General features: G+C 37.8%; 1 protein-coding gene across 1 annotated transcript in view; it reads left to right on the forward strand.

The window, feature by feature from the left end:
• CFTR (CF transmembrane conductance regulator) overlaps nt 1–19,127 on the forward strand; it is a 1,712,697-nt gene that overhangs the window by 658,516 nt on the left and 1,035,054 nt on the right. The window lies entirely within an intron of this gene.

The raw sequence follows: 19,127 nt of genomic DNA on the forward strand, positions 1-19,127 counted from the left end.
ATTGAGTATAATGCCCATTTCAGCATGTACCATGCAAAGCACCTGCAGCAATTGGAGAGACCTCAGAGGTTTTTACCTAAGAAGATCAAGGGACTCCAACATGTGCCATACACAGACTGACTAAAATCCATGTCACTATACTCTGTATCATATAGACTTCTTAGGGGAGACTTATGCCTGGCTTACTGAGCAATTTCAGACCCAAACCTAATGAACTTGCTGCATATCCGTAAATCAAACAGGACTAGGGCTATCGGTTCCAGGGACATAAATATGGCCTTTGACTTAAATAGAACATGCTGGAAGGACAGATTTATCTCCCAGTGACTGTCGTGTTTTTGAAATAGGCTACCAGTTTATGTGAAACAGAGCACCACTATGAGATTGTTAAAGAGGAACCTAGATGAGTGGGTGGAACACTGTAAATTCTTACTGGGGATAGTGCCCACAACCCTCCTGGACATGGGCAGCCATTACTAAATGCAATCTTGGGTATTTACTAACATTTCTATGGTATTATATTGGGATGAAATGGCTAGGCTTGAAATGACTCTGAGTCAATAGCCTAGTAATCTATTTATGATCCTATGTATACTTTGGCTACAGTGTGTTTGTGTGAAACAAAAATTGAAATATGTGACTTTGGTCATTATTATTGTTATATATTTTTTTGACACTGGCGTCTGAGAAGGGTACAGTCAACAATGTATCTAAAACTGCTGGGTTTGGGGAATGTCTGTGGATAAAAATGACTGATCCTGCTGAGCTGATAAAGTTAGAAAGTCATTTGTCTGCCTTTGCAGGACTAGTGTGCATTTGTGTAAAACAAACAGGAATACTTTACTGTAGTCATTTTTATCACATTCAGAAGTGATGAGTAGACACTCTATAAAGTGGTCATAATTGTTAAGTATGGATATTGATGGATTATAATGACAAAAGCCTGAGTGGCATTTTATGGCTGAAATGTTCTGAAATGGGTACTTTTGTTACTATTATTATTAACAGTGTCGGTGGTAATGCAGGTAGTACACTCACCTTTGGTGCAGAAGACTGTGGGCTCTATTTCCACACCAGGCAAATGGGTTGCTTGCAGTGCATCATAAGGTTCTGCACTCCTGAGTGTGTCATCCTTTGGATGAGACCTTCGACCAAGGTCCCATCTGAGTTCATGGTAGCTGAGGTGGATGTAAAAGATTCCACCCACATATTGAAAAGAGTAGGGATGTTCCCTGAAGCCCTATCCAAATTTCCCCTAATAGTATAAATATCACTTCTGGTCTTCCTTGAGAAGAGGCTACACCCCCTACTGGGACTAACTTGGTAAAAAAAAAGCATATCTATATCTATATGTATATATATATATATATATATATATATATATATATATATATTTTTTTTTTTTTTCATTTATTAGTTCATACTTTTTGTTTCACTGCTTACTGGAAAAAAAATTAAGACTACATATTTAAAGCACATTGTAAAAATGTTGATGTGTTAAGCAAAAATATAATCTAAAACACAGACTAACAAATGTTGCTGTAATAACAAGAAATATAACTTAATACAAACTTAATGTCACAGTATTACACAAATAATGTAACTTAAAACAATCTGGAAGGTGAATCAAAGAGCACATGGATTTATGCATAGTCCTCAAATGTGTACAGGGCAACCAATGTTTGAAAACAGCCCAGGGCGTAAGATACACTTAATATACTGCTGACCAGATGAATTTTCAGTGAATGTGAGTTTCCAGAGAAGAGGAGTTTACTGTTGCTCAAGTTGTCTGTTTTCAGTGTTAGACTGGTTTGTTTTCTTTAGCAAAAAGATGATTGTCGTTTGAAGTTTGAAATAAAGTTTCAAATTAAATCCAAATTGCTTTAATTATTGTAAAGTAAATAAAAAAAATATGCACACTGACAAGTTAGAACAGTGTTTATGGTAAATGGGGAGAGAAAGACAAGTAATGGGACACTGGAATGGCTATGGGGGGGTGCTAGTCCATTACCCTGCCTAGGACACCATTTGACCATAATCTAGTTCTGCTCTGAATACTGAGGTATTGGAAGATGCCTCTAGCATCTGTCTTAATGCAAATGTGACTGATTTGTGTTCCAGTTTAACCAGGCATCAGGTTACAATAGGCAGGGGAGCAGAGCTGTCCCATATTAGTAAGGACCACATCCGGGATTTTATGGTAGGGATATGGATTAACTTGTCAAGGGAGTTGATATGTACGAAGTCAAAATCTCTAGGCATACATATCTGAGGATAGTCACCCATTTGATGGTAGGATAGTTGAAGTTTCCTAAGAGAGTGGTGTGAGCTGGTGGGGACATAGATGGGGTCCTGTAGTTAGCTACAGTGTGACAGGGGGGTTTAATTATAGTAAACTGGACATGGAGGAGTTGTAAGGCATTATCTTGTCTATTGAGTCTAGAGATGAGAATTTCGTTTTAAGAATATAGAGACACCTCTTCCTTCAGTGCCTACTTCTAATGCAGGGACCCTACATGAGTGATAGACATCAAAGGCCTCCACTGATAAAGTGCTTTTACTGGTCTTGGACAAGGTCTTTACATTTTCCAAGGTACTGTGTGCTTGTAGGGGCTGGAGTTTTTAAGACTCAAGGTATTGAACAGCAGTACCTTAATGTTATCCTGATGCTGTTTAGTTATGTTAGAAGGCTTAGAAGACTAACTTTTCCTAGAAAAGGTACTATGGGGCTGGAAAAGGTTTTAGCCAATGTACTGAAGCCTTGGGGAGAGAGGTACATGCCATCCCTTGACAAAGCAGTTTTGACTGTCTACATCTCTTCCCAGGTTGATATAAACTATGCCCCGTTAGAATGATATCAGAATCTAAGCCAGTTGTTGAAGTCAATTCAAGTATCCTTTGTTTGTATTTTGGCATCATTCTTCGTGATGGTAAAATACTGATCAAGGCTAGGTTCTATACTTGCCTCAGACACATATCGAGAGAGCTTCATCATGTATCCCTGCATATAATCCAGGGAGTTCTGTCTCATGTCATTTATATCCATATGTACAATGACTGAGTCATATGTGTAGTTGTGGTACAGTGACTTAAATGTATGTGTGAAGTGTGTGAAGTGGTAAATCCTAATACTTGAAAGGCAACTGACCTAGAGAATGCTGACATCTGTGCAGACACGGAGATGTGGTTTAAAGCCACAGAGAGCACACCAACAATGCAAGGTTATAATGCCTTCCACACATTTAGACCAGGTGCTACACAGACAGGGACTAAAGGTGGAGGTATCTCAAGTTACATGAAAAATGAATATACATCAAGGCTAGTCGAAAGGACAATGCACTTGAGCTATTCCATGTTCAAATCACCATAGGCAAAATCAAATACCACTTCCTTGCAAGCTATAGGTCCCCCTGTATGACTCAGGGAACCCATACCATGCATCTAAACTTACTGGAAACACTTACCATCCAACCCAATGCCATATTCATGGGCACTTTAATTACCCCACTATTAACTAAGAATCCTATATGGCACCAAACATACAGGCACAGAGGTTCCTGGATTTTGTAAACACAAACTCCCTGGACCATATTACAAATACACCAACCAGGGGTGCAGCCATACTGGATCTGGTCCTCACTAATATGGGAGGCTGCTGCACATTCCCTAGTGTAATGTCTTCCCTGGTAAGGTCAGACCACAAAATGGTCTCCTTTGAAGTAAAAATAAAACCTGGATCCCCAGCTAACCCTGGAATATTCATGACTACTCTAAGGCTAACTTTCTGCTACTAAGTGATAACCTGGCAACATTTCAAGCCCATGTAAACGGTTAGAACACTGCTGCCTACGTAGAACTGTTCACAGAAACTCTGTGCAAGCATGTTAATAGCTGCATAAAGGCAGTAGTACCCACCAGGAAGAAGTACAGAACTAACTCAAAAAACAAGCCGCCCTGGTAGAATCACAAAATCAGTAGACTGTATAACAGAAGGAAAAAATCATGGCAAAAATTAAGAGGTGCAGCTTCCAGCAGGATAAAAGCAACAACTCAGAGGACAAATAAAGTCTACCAGTGACAGATCTGAGGTAAGTTTGGCCTCCCAGGCCAAAGACAACCACAAGACATTTTTTAGTTATGTCTGCAACCTCAAAAACAATGCACAATTGTGTGCAGAGCTCATTGCAAATGGAGACACCTATACTGAGATATAGCAAACCTACTGACCAACAAATTCAGGTCCAAGTTTACCTCTCTCTCCCCCTCAACCATCCCTCAGGAAGTACCATCAAATATAACTCCCCTGCTACCACTAGGGAACAGGTCCTTAATGCTCTCTCACTAAAGCCAAGACCACTGTATCACTGGGCCCAGGCAGTATCCTAGGATGCCTTCTAAATAGCATGAAACATGACCTATCAGGGTCTCTGGAATTGCAATTTAACTGCAGCCTTCAAACAAGCTTCATGCCTAATGAATGGAGAACGGCAACCGTCATCTCTCTGCACAAAGGTGGGCCATCTACAGACCCTGGAAATTGCAGACCCATAATGATATAGTAAACCTCCAGACACTGGACTCAACCCAGTTTGGTTTCATCAAAGGCAGGTCATGCCTACTCAAACTGGTAGACTTATTTGAGAAGGTCACCAAAGCAATGGATGAGGGCAAAATGATTCACACTGCCTACCTTGACCTGACCCAGGCATTTGACTCAATACTCTACTTGGGCATTGTTGACAAACTCAAGAGGTTAGGTGAAAACCCATATGTCACCTGGTGGGTAGCCAAGTGGCTCATAGACAGGACCCAGGAATTTAGAATTGGGGAGTCCACCTTTACAAAGAGGTCAGTGACAAGTGGAGTCCCACAGGGATTGGTCCTTGGATTGCTCTTTTTTGGCATTTACTTCTCTGAAGTCAAGGCCAACGTCAGTGGTCTCTGGATGCCTAAATTTGCAGATGATTGAAATTAGGAGCTGTCATTGAATCCCACACCAATACAAATGTTCTCCAGGAAGGGCTGCCACAGACAAACAACTGATGTCAGTGCCACAGACTAAAACTAAATGCCAAGAAATGCATAACAGTTTCCTTTGGGAAGTCATCCACCCCTAGTAACTATCATATTGAAAACACAGCCCTTAGAGTTGACCCAGTAGTAAGGGACGTAGGGACAGACGCATAGACAGTAATCTATCCTTTGATCATTATGTGTCTATATTAGTGAGGAAATCATTCTGTATTGTGCAACTTATAAGCAAAGGTATAGCATATAGGTCCAAGGAAGTCATTGTTCCACTGTATTAGCGATTCATCAGACCTATTATTGGGAACAATGCCCCCTTTAATATGTACCTAACCAGGCATATCCAAGAAGTGGAATGTCCACATTGGTTCTTCACTAAAAGAATACAAGGTGAAAGTAAAATATCCTATGCAGACTGCCTTAAGGCCCTATCCCTGTATTTTCTCTCCTATAGGAAGTTGAGGGGAGATCTATGCCTGGCATACAGGGCATTGTCAGACCTCACTCTGATTTATTTATTTTACTTATTTATTTATTTACTGGGAAAGTCCGACTTGGAATGAAGCCAATTTTCAGCAGAGGCCCGGGGAGAAACACTCCTGATGCATGTCTTTGTAACTGATGAACCACTTGCATATCCACAAAACAAACAATACAAGAATTATCTATTGTAAAGAATTAAACCATGCCTGTGATATAAATAGGACCTGCTGGAAAGACAGGTATGTATCCCAGAGACTACCCCGTCTCTGGAACAGGCTCCCCATCCATGTGAAGCAGAGTTCTTCATTTACCCACTTTAAGCGTATCTTGGATAATTGGTGGGGAACAGGAAATTCATCCCTGGCTTGTCACCTATGTCTCTAATGGACACAGGCAACCCGTAAATGGTTCATCTCCCAGGTCCTTGATTGTAAATGTTTCATCTCCCAGGTCCCTGTTTATACTTATCAAGGGTACCAGAACTTTCAGAGATTTGGGATGCATGGTTAGGTTTAAAAAGGTCTTTGTGGTCATTAGCCTAGTAAACACCTATGAACCCAGAACCATGACCATCTGTTTGCATTGCCCGATGAGTTGTGCATTGGTGTGTATCACTATGGAATCACCTATGATGAGGAGGTGGATATGTGCCTTTGTTTGCTGTAGGGGCTTTTGAAATGAGCCTGTGTGACTCTTTGGTGTGTATTTCATGGTGAGTGCTGCCTCTGATGTGTGTTTGTGAGGTTGCAGAGGGTAGTTGTTTCTTGAGTTACATTTAGGAGACCTCTGGGGTAAACGTAGTTTACTTCTGAGAGGCTCAGTGCATGTATATCTGTGTGCTTGGTCTGAGGTATTTGAGATTGTTTAATGTGGTGTTGTGTGGTGCTGGCAGCCTACCTGGTTGTTATCTGTAGTGGCATTATGCAAGAAATTTGTTCCAATAAATTTTTTTATCTACATCTCTCACACACTATGGCAGATTATTTAAGTAGTAGGTGATTGTCAGTAAATGTGAGACAACTGCTACATTGTCTCAGTTTGCCCATTTCAACCATGCTGGCTACAGAGACAGTTGGAAGGTGCAAATCCATGGTTCCATTTGTTTACTAATGTAGGCTGGAGGAGGCGTAGTACCTAAGAGATTAGGTATTGCTTAACTAGAATGCTATCTGTCTAAAATGAACAATACAAGTCAACACACAAAGTGAAGGAAACACTTTGTGCAGTCCTAGTACTCTTTGCACAACCACTGATTAAATAAACACACTAAGAATTTCTGCAATAGGTTATATACAGAAAGTTATGGTTCTAAGTATCTGCATCTGTACAGTGCATGGCTAGATGAACAGCACCACACAAACATGGCCAACTTACAATATTATGGAAATACAAACAAAAAAATAGAAATTCAACTGAACCCACTGGTTAATAGCAAAACAACACAATTCATGATTTAAGGAATGGTTTAACCCGCGGTAGTGGTGCTGCGGTAGCATTGTCGCCTCACAGCAAGACGTTGTCTCGTTCGATTCTCAGCTAGAGCGTCTTCTCTGCAGAGGCATGCATGAATGGGCGTGCCTTCATTGAAGGTTGTGCATCAGGGCTGGTAACTCGGCACATAAAAATCCACTACCAAACATTAGCGGACCGGAGTTCCGCTGTGGCGACCCCTAACCAGGATAAGCCGAAAGACACAACAACAACAACAAGGAATGGTTTAGTTTTCCCTGTACGGTCAGTAGAGTTTAAACCAAAGAAATTCTGACTCCTGTCACAGTGTCTGTCAAAAATATATGCAGAGCTATTTTAGTAACTCAGTAAGAAATGCATAAGTACTTATCCTAGGTGTTTCTAGGGCATACCTCTCAACTGTACAGATTTTCGCAGAATGTCCAGATATTTGCCTCATATTATTGGTATGTTCCTAAAATCTGTACTTTTCTGGCAAATAGCTGAGGATTAAAGTTATTAAATAATGACAAACATTTGAGTTTAAGTCTCCACATCCTTCAGAAAATTCATGCTAATGCAAAACCTATTATTCTGTCAACTTTCTAAGTTTGTAAGAGCAATATTCAAAATCTGTCCCTATTAGTCCCACCATCATTTTAGGCTTTGTTAAGATTTTTTGCTCTAAGAGGTTGAGAGGTATGTTCTTGTTGTGTCTTTCGGCTTTTCCCGGTTAGGGGTCGCCAAAGCGGAACTCCGGCCTGCTAATGATTGGCAATAGATTTTTACGTGCCGAGTTGCCAGCCTTGATGCACAACCTTCAACGAAGGTATGCCCATTCACGCATGTCTCCACACAGAAGACGCTCTAACTGAGAATCGAACAGGACAACGTCTTACTGTGAGGCGACAATGCTACTGCAGCACCACCACCGCAGTTCCATTGAGAGGTATGTTCTAAGGTAGTCAAATCAGGTGCAGAGCAGTCTTAATCAGTAGCATGCTTAGCATTACTTAACTCTGAACAAAGGTTAACAAGGCCACACAAGCATGAGCAACTTACAGTAGCACAGAAATACAAAAAAAAATTCAACTGAGCTTACTGGCCAATAGCAAAACATCAAAATTTGGAGTTCTACAAGCAATCAGAGGCCTAGAAATTACTTAGTTCTTCCTCTACACTCAATAGCATTTAAATCAAAGCAATTTTGACTCAGATCTAAATAAATGCCAAAAATAAATGCAGACCTATTACAATAACTCAGTACAAAATGAAAAGTATTTATCCTAGATGTTTCTAAGGTAGTACTAAGTCAAATCAGGTATAGAACAGTCTTAATCACTCGCATGTTTGCTTAGCATTTCTTAGCTCCGAGCAAATGATAACAGAGCCACACAAACTTGATCAATTTATAGTAGTACAGAAATATAACAAGCTCAACTGAGCCCACTGGCCATTAGCAAAACAGCAGAATTCGGAGGTCTATAAGCAATTGGAGGCCTGTAAATGGCTTAGTTCTGCTCTCACTAGAGTTTAAAGATCATGTTTAAAGGCATGAAACAAATGTTTCTTTTCGCATAAAAAGTGGTAGCATGCATCTTTATGCATGTAAACTCGTTTCTCTGTAAAAAGAAAAGTTTATTTTGCAAGCTTTAGAAAATTAGAGTTTTAAAGATATCTTCAATCACAGAAGACTTAACATACAGAGCCATGTTTGTGCCATTAATATTGATGGCCAGGCAGGAGGCATTTATGTTACTCTGGGTTCCAGCTCTAATTATGCTGGATTAGAGTAGGTAAGTAATTGTGTATTAGTTGAATAATTGTCAAAGTGTTAACATGTTAATAGAGGAGATTGGCTTGTATTGGCAAATTTAACATGTTAGTTTAACAGTTTGACATTTTTTTAACTAATACACAATTACTTACTTTTGCTAATCCAGGATAATTAGAGCTGAAACCCAAAGTGACATAAACACCTTCCTCCCAGTCATTAATATTAATGCTGTAAACATGGCTCCATATATTTAGTCTTCTGTGTTTGGAAGATATCTTTAAAATTGTCATTTTCTAAAGGATGCAAAATGAACTTTTCTTTTTACACAGACATGCAAACACTTTTTTGTGTGAATAGAAAATTTTGTTTTGCACCTTTAGACATGATCTTTGGATGGTGCAGTGGTACAGTGGTAATGCTGTCACCTCACAGCAAGAAGTTCTCTGGTTTGTTTCTCGGCTGGGGTGCCTTCAATGCGGAGTCTGCATGTCATCCCTGCATTTGTGTAGGGTTCCTCCAGGTGCTCAGGTTTCCTCCCACATTACAAAGACATGCATCTGGAGCATTTCTCCCTGGGCCTACAATGAAAATTGGCTTTGTTCCAAGTCGAACTTTCCCGGTTAACAAATAATAATAAATAAATAAATAAAAAAAATCTTTAAACAAAGACATTACTGACTCAGATCACAATAAATGCCAACAGTAAGTGCATAGCTATTTCTGTAACTCAGTAAGAAATGCAAAAGGACTTATCCTAGGTGTTTCTAGGCTGGTAGTGAATTAATATATATATATATATATGTGTATATATATATATATATATATATATATATATATATATGTATATCTATATATATATGTATATATATATGTATATATATATATATATATATATATATATATATATATATATATATATATACACATAACTAGATATACATGTGTGCATGTATATATATATCTACGAGTGTGCGTGTGTGTATGATACAGTGCAGTGTTAATAGAGAACACAGAGTACCAGCTAGCTGTAAAACAGTCAGCACTCATTGAGGAAGTATTTCTCTAACCCAGCCTCATCTGAAAATAGTAGGATATCATTTGCATGACTTGATTTGTAATGATATTGTCAGTCATTCTGCAAGTCAAACACTGGGGTTTCCACTGCAGGTTTTTATCATAAATTCTTAGGACATTTTGAGGTCTCTTTTGTCATCTGTGTTATTTCACTGTGTATCATTTTAAGTTTATTAAGCTACTTGTATGAAATTCTATGCAAAATTACCTCTCATTTCTGTTTAGAGTTTTTCTTAGGTTTCATAGAGCTCAGATAAAATTCCCCCAGATTTCTAACCTCGATCACAATTCTTTTGTGTGAATTAATAGTTTGCTTTTGTCACTTTTAGCATACCAGAATCATCTGAGAGTACCATTTCATAAATTATTATTGAGAAGCTTCCCTTAGGAGTACTGAGATTTTGTACCTATTCAGAATTTTAATTGCAGGATTTCCCTTTGTTACCCTTCTCATTTGTCCCCCAGGTTACCATGACACAGCAGACTAACAGCCATATAATGATAAATGTAAACTTTATATCAAATGTTGGAACACGTATAACAGACAACAACAAAAAGTCTTCATACTTGTACAGTAATTAGCACACTCCTCACATTTCATGTACTGCAGTGTTTTATTTGTCAAAGATACTATCAGTGTTTTGTCTGAAATAAGACTAAGTAGTTAGGCGGCAACACTGGTATTAGTGGTAAAAAGATCCCAGGCCAAACAATGAACTGATAATATTTTAGGATGAATATAACTACTACAGTGGAAAAAAGTACTGTGTATGTACTCTTGTCATCCTTATCTGATGGACTTAGCTATACAATATATTTGCACCTAAAGAAAGTATCTTATAAGTACTGTATTTGAAAAGTCTTTTTTTTCTGCAACATCTATATCTGTTCATTTAAATGTTTCATTGTATATTTTTATCCAGATACATTTTTCCAAAGTATGAGAACAAGCCCCCTTTAGCTGTGACTTTGGAATGAATGAAAGAATAAATAAATAAACAAACAAATAAATTGGGATCTTGACAATATATTTTAATGGCCATGAGTTAATGTAGCTCTTGAAATAAATAATACAGTATTATGGAATTGCTTGTATATGTCCATTCTTTTGTTGTGTATTGTTTTCATTATGAAATATATTGTTATATCATTCTTAGGTGATAATAAAATGAATTAACAGGCTTGCTCTGTTGGAACCTGACTTTACATGATATAGGAAATGTATCCAAATCTCAGCATTTGTGCAATGAGTATACACACAGATTGCTGCAAGAATAATTGTAAAGCACACAGTTGTGTCTGGAATGGTAACACCACAGACTGACTGTGATTATTGAAGTACAAGCAAATACTCTTAGTGCTGTATTATTGTGGCAGAATAACAAACCACTGTGACTTGTACTTGCAGTGTAGGTAGAAAGGTCACGGGCTGTTCCCAAGCATGTCACAGGAGCTGACAGATGTGGTCTGTGTGATCCAGTTACAAGGTTGTCTAATATGGTTCTAGAAAAGGGAGAGGTGCCTGTGGATTGCCAAATAAGGGCAGTAGGGACTTGAGAAACTGCAGATTAATCATTTCAGCTTCAGCTCCTGGTAAGGAAAGAGGCTAATTCATTTTTTTTAAATAAAACTGAATTATGGGATGATTGACAACATGGTTTTACTAATAATGTATTAATATGCAGTGTCAGAAATTTGATACCATTTTTATGACTGGGTAACCAGTGAGTTTGAACAAAGAAACCCAGCTTAGGTGATATGTTTGATCTTTGGTATGTCTGGCAGCTGGTTTAGAGGGTTAAGGCTATGAGCTGTAGTTCCTGTGGTACAGCGTTTGGTTCCTTTAGCCCTCATTTCCATCCTGTGTGACCATAAGCAAATCACTTAATTAGGCATTGTTCCCATTTTGGCCCTGATAAGGCAGTGTGTATACAGTCGGCCTACCTGGTTATCAAATAGGGATTATCATTGTTATTAGCAGTGAGATATTAGATTCATTTCGATATAGATGATTAATGGAAAAAATGAAAAGGGGGGGGGAAAGATCAAGAAATTTGTGTCTGATTATGAAATGTCTAACGTAATGACACGAAACATAGGATTATGATTGAGAGAGCAGTCAAAGGGTGAGATGTTACAAGCACAGCACCATAGGAGTAATTCCTAGGGAGAGGATTATTTGATACTTTGTATCACATATGTCTTGATAAAACCAATATATTTACAGATAACTTTATGATAGGGGTGGATGTTAATAAGGGCGATGTGGGTTTGCAAAGACAGTTGTCTAATTATGTAAGATTGACAAAAAATGTAGCAGCTGGACTTCAATAAGAAAAAAGTAGAAAGTGATGCAAATGGAAGCTTGGGACTGGAGGGCTCACCTTATAAGAAGTGTGCTAAATAAGAGGAGAAGGAAGAAGAAAGTGTGCAGGCACTGGATCATTCCAAGCACACTGCTAAATAACAGGAGAAGGAAGAAGAAAGTGTGCAGGCACTGGATCATTCCAAGCACACTGCTAAATAACAGGAGAAGGAAGAAGAAAGTGTGCAGGCACCGGATCATTCCAAGCACACTGCTAAACAACAGGAGAAGGAAGAAGAAAGTGTACAGGCAGTGGATCATTCCAAGCACACTGCTAAATAACAGGAGAAGGAAGAAGAAAGTGTGCAGGCACTGGATCATTCCAAGCACACTGCTAAATAACAGGAGAAGGAAGAAGAAAGTGTGCAGGCACTGGATCATTCCAAGCACACTGCTAAATAACAGGAGAAGGAAGAAGAAAGTGTGCAGGCACTGGATCATTCCAGGCACACTGGTAAATAACAGGAGAAGGAAGAAGAAAGTGTGCAGGCACTGGATCATTCCAGGCACACTGGAGGGAGTTGTGATGAAAATAAACCAGATAACGCATTGCGTTGTCAAGAGAAGTTACTCAAGGGAACCTTAACATATTTCTTGTCATACAGGAATCTGGGTATGCTACGTTTATTTCAGGAACCTGTATACAGTATGGGAAACAGTGACAACCGGGGGAGTACATCAAAGAGTTTCTATGAGGTTAAGTAATATTGAAAGGCTGATTTATGACAGTAAATAGCAAATATTAGGCATTTAACTTGGATGAAAGAAGAAAAGGGATATTATTTGGACTTGTAAAATAATAATGGGAAAGATAAAAAGCATTAGTTTAAAAACGATAATCCAGGTGAGAAGGCACCAGTGGAAGATGGAGGATACATTTTTTAATACTGATGAAAGGAAATGGTTTTTCAATGACGTGTGGTGAGGTGACATGCCTTTCACAAAATATGGTGTCATATAATACAGTCTGAGAAAATGATGAACAGTATAGGATTGACAAAAATTTTGGAGGTGGAAGGAGAATGGAGGAGCTGCTAGCAGGAATTAACTGAAAGAAATGAACAGATTAAATAAATAACTAATCTTTTTTAGAGAAACATAAGTTTTCCATATTTAACAGATTGTTTAGAAGTACCCCTATTTGGATCTTTAAATGTTCTGACACTGTGATATTATATAGCACTTTAGGGATCACTTTTATAGATTGTCAGATGAGGTCAAGAAATGTGTGTGGTAGATGACAAGATTATGAAACCAGTTTGGAACATAATTATTTCCAACTTAGAGCAGAAGGGAGATGGAATTCATTGTCTTTAGAAATCTGAGTGATAGTTTTAGAAGTCTTCAAATTTAGAATAGACGAATGGTATGGAATAAAACTTACTAGACACCACCTAAATGGAGTGAGGCCTTTACTATCTCTATTGAGATTCTATAACTGATGTTTGAACATTGAACATTGAAGTATGCATGTGGTGGTGTACAAGCAGTCAGATTCCAGGCCAGTCATATCATGCCCCCCCTCAGTGGTAGAGTAATAAGGAAGGAGGTATGACAACTAACATAAAAATGCAGACATATTTCTAGGAAAGAAAGAAAGATCTATTTGTGTTGTTAACATCAATTGAATTGATAGTTTTTGCTCAATTTAACCAAACATTTTGATGGCTTCCTTCATTAATTTAGTATCATGATAAATTTACTTTTTGACTATGAGGAAAAATTAGAACACTGAGTAGTTTTAATTTATTAAATATGTTTTTTACATGACTGAAGAACATGTTGTGAAACTGAATATCAAAATACTACTCAGAGACCTGGATGTTTTCTGTCTAATAATCCTAATTGGATGTCGCCCCCTTGCGTAATATAGTAACACTATGATGTGTACAATCTAACTAGTGATATTCACCTGGGAGATTACCAAACTTTAAAAATATGGTTCTTGGAACTTAGAATAAATTTACTATCGTAACAAAAATGCTGTATGAGGGAGATGCTGTTTCCCCCATCAGCTTTATGTGATAGATTCATAAATGGTTCTTAAGGATGCAATAACAGCCAGAAAAATAAACATAGTGATTTCTTTGCTGTTCTACCAGATTTTCTCTTACTTCATCAAAAATATCCAGTGTTCTTTCAGATTTTGACTTGGGTTTTGTTTGTGTTCTACTTAACTCTTCATAAAAATGTTGAAAATAAATAACTGTATTGTATAGTCCTTATTTTATGATAAAAATAGGATTAGTACTAGAGCATGCATGCTTTTTGGGTGCTACACGTACGTGCCTCATTTTTTTTAAATAAACCCAAACAATCAGTGAGGCACTGTTTTATACAGTACTGGCCTTTTTGACCTAGAATCGTTTTGCTGAGCTTTGCCAACATAGTATTTGCTAAGCTGAAAGAACAAGCATATTATATGAGTATACTAAATATAGTATAATAAATGTGTGTCAGAGCTACAGGTTAATGGGAGCAGACATACGCCGCTGTAGCCAAGGAGGAAGTCAGAGTAAGTTCATCAGAGTTATAACTAATTGTAATGGCTGCAGAAGTCTCAGTAATGAATGATGATGACTATACCTTCCTGTTACACTGTATGGCTTCTCAACTTTGGAAAGAAACCCAGAATGTCATCCACAGTCCTTGTATTTTCTGTTTCTGTGTTTACACTGTAAATGAGTTGTATCTCTAAATCTGAGAAATACAGCACCTCCATAACAATGATCTGTTGTACTGTGTGTACACTGATGATTTAGGCGTACTCTGCCCTAAGCGATACAACAAAAACTGAGCTGAAACTTGTCACGAAATCAAATGATATCTGAGAATGAGAATTTTTCACAACATGATCTGGTCAAGTAGTTTGGACAGTAGTTTTTGACTTCACTCTGAGAAGTGTAGTGTTTAGAGCACAGACTTTAGAATTATGAGTATGATTCCTGGACTGAATGCCAAAGAAAAAGTTATTGTCGTTGCCATGTGACCTTGACCAGATTTATTTTTTTGTGTGTTTTATTCCTTCTTGTAAACCACTGCCAGGAGCTATTGGCTTATAAAAAAAATGAGTTGCAGCTTTTACCTCAGCTGAGCCATCAAAGCAATGTCAAAAATAGCTTCATCTTGTCTAAAATGTGTCACCTGTGCAACTTAATCTGTCAGATTGTTCCACAGACGTACACGTACAGACACCTGTATACACCCAGTTGAGTGCACACACACACATACACACACACACACACACACACACACACACACACACACACACACACACACACACACACACACACACACACACCTGTGGGATTACAAAGCCTGAAATGAAAATGAATTCATTTCAAAGCTGTTACTTTTTCACAACAAACAACCTGACCAGTAATTTTCCATTGCCAGCTGTAATTAATAAGGGATACTTTTATCCTCTAGAATTTCGAGTTCTGGGATTTTTGATGATGTCAATGTTCGATTAGATAAACTTTCATTTATCTAATATTGACCCTTTAAAACATGTATGATTCTTTTGCCCCTCAAAAAAAAGTCCAAATCAGGAAGAAAATCAACCTGTGCTTTAGTTGCATAGACATTACAGAGTAAGTGAAACTGGAATTGTGTAAACTGGCAGTGAAACACTAAATGCACTCAAGGAACATAATGCGGAGGGGTTAACTGAATTGCTGAGAGTAATTCCCTCTATAAATTGGAGTTAATAGCATCATGACTCAGATCGCTTACTTTGAGCTCTCTGGCACTAACAGTTATATTATTCTATGAGTTGCTTAGATGCATCAGGGTATGTCTGTCCTTGTCCCATGTTGTATGACAGGGATAATTGGAATAAGTGTCTGAATGGTGGTATGGGTCATAGGATAATGAAGATTTTATACAATCATTTTGTTCTGTTTACTTTATTGCAGTGTAACATATACAGAATTGCCCCCCCCCCCCATACTGCACTCCACAAGCTTTCCAGTTAATCTGCTACTCCCATGTCAGAATTTCCACAACAGTTCTCTGTATGTCTGTCTACAGTTTGGGGGTTACAGCACAGAAGGCTAATGCTATAAACTGCAACAAACTTCATTCTGTAGTTCTGGGATTGATTTTCGGACTCTCTAGTTATAGATTTCATGAATGCTATAAAGTAATTTAATCAGCCTAGTATAATCAGGTCACTCTACAAAAGATACACTTATGTGTGGAATAAAATTATTTTCTGTTGAAGACGGCACACCTGCTTGGATTTACTGTTGATGTGTTCAGGTCACAACTAAGTGTCAGAAAGTTTGAATTGTGAATCCCCTCAGTAAAAACTAGAGAATATTTTATTTACAACAAAGTCCCAGTTCACCACACAGCTGAAAACCTCCCTTCTTAACACTAGATCTGTAAATGGAAAGTAATGTTCCATCGTGATAACTTGCAGCCTCCAATTATCCTAATATTTTGTAGAGCAAATCAGACAGATGCCTTTCTCTCTAGGATAAAGGCTAGAATTATGTGCTAAATGTAGATATTTGTTAAGATAACAAGGGTTAAAAATCTTTAATATAAAAGGATATTCTGCATCATTACAACAAAAAAATATGCACATTAGACACTGCATACTGCATGCAGCACGCAATGGCACTCTGTCTACAAAAACAGCACAAAATATAACATTCCTTCAGATATAGTACTTCCTGGGCTTTCCAACTACATTCTAATATTTCTTTAATGAAAAAATGTTTTTTTGTGCTAAGAGAAAGAGGAATGTTGCTAAAGCAAAGCTTATGTCCTTGAGGTTTGATGGCTTTGCAAATTTTTCAGAGGGTTAGCTCTCTCTTGCTACAGACAATTAAAGGTATGTTCTGAAAATGCTTGCTTTTAGCACACAGCAGTTTACAGTTGATTATCAAATGCTTTATGCACTATAAGCCATGGTACAGGTTTTCCAGGTCTGTGGTTCAGCTTGCTCTTACCAGAACTGACCTCAACAGTCTTATACTTTATGAGAATTATTATACTCAATGTTAAGTGACTAACAAAATTAGTTTGTCTCCAGGATACTGCTGATACTGAAATTATATGGATTTCAAATGCAGTTCGGGATAATAAAACAAAACTTCAAAATAATGAAGTGCAACTCATTTATTTATTTATTTAAATTTTCTTTGGCAGAATTTATATGAATATTCATACCATCATCTGAATACAAGGCAAAATGTTTACAGACTGTATTATGCCATAACATTGTTAGCTATAAACTCAAATCAGTATAGAGAAAAAAATTTAGAAGATCATAAAACACCACCCTATACTCAGTAGTGTTTTCACTTAGTATTCAGCTCTGATGAAAACATTTTGACACAAATTTAAACACATTCCTTCAATATGGAGGTTGTATAGAGGAGTAAGGCTGTGAGCTGCTAACAAACTTCAGCATGTAGTCTGGGGTTTGATTCCCACAGCCTCCATTTGTACACAAAGTGGCTCTGAGAACATTACTTAACCACTTAGTGCATCAAGGCTGACTCCAAAAGAGGGTCATGTGGATTAGTGCTCTAACCCATTTATCAAATGCAAATAAATGAATGCTGTTTACAAAACAAGGGCAATGCTTCTGTATGAAAGGTCTTGCATTAAAGCAAGGTCATAATAAATACAGTTAGCCACTAAGGCTTCACATCTGCACTGTTATCAGTAAAAAAATGAAACTATGTCTTTAGAAATGTAATATCAGCAATGCATATAGTTTGCAAATTTGCTTTTTTTTTGTACTACATACCTAATCTCTATTCTTTCTGTTAGCTGTGTAGGTAGGGTCTATATTATAATAGTGAAAATCCCTTTAAGCGAACACGAAAACACTGACATGTATTGAGCGAACCGCGAATATGCCGAATGTACTAAACCACAAAATACAAAAAGTCGAATCCCCATAGTCGGCCAACTCCACCTCCCACTACATACTGCCTACCCAAACAAAATAAATAAACCACATACATACACTAACCAAAACCCTACTTCTAACCCTAAAGTAAAGCACTAAAACCCTATGTCTAACCCTACACTAAACCTTACATACATTACTATCTATGCACTTACCTTAACCCGCACCCTAACCCTAAGGTCCATAACTATCGCACACTTACCTTACGGAGCTGTACCGCAGATGGGCCAACCATGACACTTCGACTTTTTGGATTTCGCAGTTTAGTATGTTCGACATAATCGCGTTTCGTGCAATACATTTTAGTGTTTTTGCGTTTACTTAAAAGGATTTTCAGTATTATAATATAGACCCATGTAGGTACATCATGAGGACAGGTCTTGCCTTCTCAGAGAGTATTCACCTAATAACTTAAGATAGCACTAGGGTGGGAGTTGGAAATGCAGTTCATGCTTCTGTTGGTGGATTTTTGTGAATTCAGCTGATGCTTTCGCCTGAGACCATCCAAGCACTGGTTTAAGTGGGATCAGCCTGCTTAGATCAAATGAGGTTCACTAAGACGCCTTGTCTGGGGTATGCTGTATTCTAAGCCGCAGACTGAAATGTGGTAGAATATCTCAAAGCCTTAAACTCCAAGGGTAAACAGACCTCTGACCGTTCTGTCTTCTGCCTGTCAAATTTCCTTCCAGTGCCTTTTTAATTTAATATGGGTTATAGATGGGGAACATGACAACTCTGCAAAGCTAATTTCTGTAAGTTTCAACCCTCTTTTTTATAAACAAGAAACATCTTTATTAAATTATCACGTATGACATAGGCAGTCATACATTTACATAAATGAAAACAAACCATACTGACATAATCCCAGCTGCAAGCATTTTATATCACAAACCATATTGACATAATCCTAGTTGCAAACGTTATACATCACTTGTAATCTACCCAATCATTGACAGTCAAACATTTCATAGTTTATTCAAGTCCGAGCTTCTTTTAAACCTCATTCCTCCCCTGTATGT

This window comes from Protopterus annectens, chromosome 11.part0 (genome assembly GCF_019279795.1).
Source record: "Protopterus annectens isolate FY-2018-M chromosome 11.part0, PAN1.0, whole genome shotgun sequence".
NCBI lineage: Eukaryota > Metazoa > Chordata > Ceratodontiformes > Protopteridae > Protopterus > Protopterus annectens.